The sequence below is a fragment of the Cyprinodon tularosa genome, unplaced genomic scaffold, assembly GCF_016077235.1.
Source record: "Cyprinodon tularosa strain WSP-4 unplaced genomic scaffold, ASM1607723v1 ctg17, whole genome shotgun sequence".
Taxonomy (NCBI): Eukaryota; Metazoa; Chordata; class Actinopteri; order Cyprinodontiformes; family Cyprinodontidae; genus Cyprinodon; species Cyprinodon tularosa.
In genome coordinates this window covers 2,502,363-2,506,005 of record NW_024038531.1, presented here as the reverse complement: position 1 = coordinate 2,506,005, position 3,643 = coordinate 2,502,363, and positions in this window count along the sequence as shown.

The following is a 3,643-nucleotide window of genomic DNA, read 5'->3' as shown; positions in this document are numbered from 1 at the left end:
CCTGAGTTTGTGTGAAGATTACTGGAACTGCCTCAATGTTTTTTGATGCTTTAGATGCAATGAAGTTGGTGCTAAAAAATAAATATCACTTTTGCAGGAATGACACTAAAACAAACTGGGATGCAGAAATGGGAAATCCACACAGGTGGTACTGTTTTACTTTTATTAATATTGGCAGTTTGGGTTATTGGATGTTTAGTCATACAAATAAGAACCATACCCAGATTCTGGCTTAACGGACCTTTTGTTTCTGATCTTTACTCCAGTGACTAAAGCCAAGAGGTATGAATAACAGATTTCAGGAGTTTTGATGCAAAAGGATGCAAAAGATCCCAGTTTCTTTTTTATAATACAGGTGCTGGTCATAAAATTAGAATATCATGAAAAAGTAGATTGATTTCAGTAATTCCATTTAAAAAGTGAAACTTGTATATTATATTCATACATTACATACAAACTCATATATTTCAGATGTTTATTTTGTTTAATTTTGATGATTACAAATGACAACAAATGAAAATCTCAAATTCATCATATCAGAAAATTAGAATATTACTGAAGACCAATAAAAACAAAGGATTTATAGAAATGTTGGCCAACTGAAAAGTATGAACATGAAAAGTATGAGCATGTACAGCACTCAGTATTTAGTTGGGCCTCCTTTGGCCTGTATTACTGCAGCAATGCGGCGTGGCATGGAGTCGATCAGTCTGTGGCACTGCTCAGGTGTTATGATAGCCCAGGTTGCTCTAATAGTGGCTTTTAGCTCTTCTGAATTGTTGGGTCTGGTGTATTGCATCTTCTTCTTCACAATACCCCATAGATTTTCTATGGGGTTAAGGTCAGGAGAGTTTGCTGGCCAATTAAGAACAGGGATACCATGGTCCTTCAACCAGGTACTGGTAGCTTTGGCACTGTGTGCAGGTGCCAAGTCCTGTTGGAAAATGAAATCTGCATCTCCAAAAAGTTGGTCAGCTGCAGGAAGCATGAAGTGCTCTAAAACTTCCTGGTATGTGGCTGCGTTGACCCTGGACCTCAGAAAACACAATGGACCAACACCAGCAGATGACATGGCACCCCAAACCATCACTGACTGTGGAAACTTTACACTGGACTTCAAGCAACGTGGATGAAGTGCCTCTCTTCTTTTCCTCCAGACTCTGGGACCATGATTTCCAAAGGAAATGCAAAATTTACTTTCATCAGAGAACATGACTTTGGACCACTCACCAGCAGTCCAGTCCTGTTTCTCTTTAGCCCAGGCAAGACGCTTCTGACGCTGTCTGTGGTTCAAGAGTGGCTTGACACAAGGAATGCGACAGCAGAAACCCATGTCTTTCATACGTCTGTGTGTGGTGGTTCTTGAAGCACTCACTCCAGCTGCAGTCCACTCTTTGTGAATCTCCCCCACATTTTTGAATGGGTTTTGTTTCACAATCCTCTCCAGGGTGCGGTTATCTCTCTTGCTTGTACACTTTTTTCGACCACATCTTTTCCTTCCCTTCGCCTCTCTATTAATGTGCTTGGACACTGAGCTCTGTGAACAGCCAGCCTCTTTAGCGATGACCTTTTGTGTCTTGCCCTCCTTGTGCAAGGTGTCGATGGTCGTCTTTTGGACAACTGTCAAGTCAGCAGTCTTCCCCATGATTGTGTAGCCTATAGAACTAGACTGAAAGACCATTTAAAGGCTTTTGCAGGTGGTTTGAGTTAATTAGCTGATTAGAGTGTGGCACCAGGGGCCATCAATTTTGAACCTTTTCACAATATTCTAATTTTCTGATATGATGAATTTGAGATTTTCATTTGTTGTCATTTGTAATCATCAAAATTAAACAAAATAAACATCTGAAATATATGAGTTTGTATGTAATGTATGAATATAATATACAAGTTTCACTTTTTAAATGGAATTACTGAAATCAATCTACTTTTTCATGATATTCTAATTTTATGACCAGCACCTGTACAGTCAACTGATGTTAAATTGATTCTTCTGGACAGGAAAAAGTTGTTAAAAGTGTAAAAGCAGAACCTGGATTGTTTCTGGGGCTCTCATTGCCCATGTGCCTTTATTAGGGGAGAAAAAGGCCCAGCAGGAAGGGGATAAGGGTAAAACATTTGCTTTGCTAGATTTTACTTATCTTTTTGTTCCTTTTATGTTTTCCTTCAAATCTAATTTCTCTCCTATTTAATCCATTTCTTTTCTCCTTGTCTAATTTATTCAAGGTCTCCTTTCCCCCACATATTTTAACTCGTTCCCCTTTTCCTCTTCGTTATTTCTTCTGTCCCTCTATTTCCATGTCAGTCTCCCTTATTTTAGTTAAATCCTTTTTTAAGTGTATCCTCCCTACTTTGTATCCCTCCTTTCCTTCTTCCTTACCACTCTTTCCACCCCTCTTCTGTCTTTTCACGTTTCATTTTTAAAGTCTGTCCATCTCATCTCTGTTAGATCACTTTTAAAGAAAACTCCTTTTTTGATTTTTATCGGTGATACACTTTAAATGTTTTGTTTACAGTGAACTGAAATAAATATGACCTACTTCGTTCTCCATAAAATAAAGTTTCAGGGTTTTAAATATGTCTCTAAAGTTTCTGAAGACTTTCGGGAAGTGAGGAGGATATGTTGTGTTTCTTTGGGTTCGGGATTGTTCTGGGGACCTTGCTGACCTTTGATGTGCTGCCTTTAAACTGAATCTGTAAAATATTGCCATAAAGAAATTATTTTTGCTGCACTTTTTTGTGTGTGTTTAACTTAAATTTAAAGTATCCCTTTCTGCACCCTCCTCAGTTTGCCTTGGGACTCCCATTTTCCCACCGACCATGTCATTACACGGAAATGACATGTTTGCCAAATCCCCCTCTGAGTTGTACTTTGCACCAGCTGAGCAGCAGAGTCAGAGTGTTCTCATTTTGACAGCCGGTCACCTGTTTCCATCAATGCTAACAGAGTGGCTCCTTCTGCTGAAACACTGGGCTGCATTGTTTAGCAGTTCCTCTTTGACAGTTTGATGTGGGGAGAGGCCACAAGGAGCACCGTGCTTTCAAACCTCCCCGCCAGTCTTGTATATTTCTTGGAAGGGGCGCTTTTACCACAGCCTGCTGAAGCAAAACGTGCCACTGCTCCTTTGTTTGAATGAGTCCATTTTTTTTTTCTGTGAAACATGACTCTTGAATCTCATGACTCATGGATGCCATCTATTGCCTGATGAACAGCACTGCACCTCCTTTGACCATCTTGTCTTCTGGAAGCATGTCCTGGGATGCAGCCGCTTACCTTTTGGTCTGACCTCGGGAAAGTTTTTTCATGCCTCACAAGCAATTCAATCCCTCATCCTTGCGTGCTCACTAATAACAAACTGTGAAATTGGATAAAAGTGAGATCAGGCTTCCTCAAAACCGGCTTTCCTCTAATCTTCCTCTCAGATAACTGTAATCCCTGACTCAACACAAAGAGAGCAAACAGAAATAATGAGGAGCGTGATGTGAGAAGATGGAGATTACAGCTCTTTGAAGCTGGTTTGTTTGCAGACCTTTCCCAGAATGAAACGATTCTTTTTCATCTTGATCAGATGAAGAGAATCGATGGGGGGAGGGAGGGGGAACAGTTCGCTGACGATGCTTTTTGTGTGGAGTTTGATCAGCT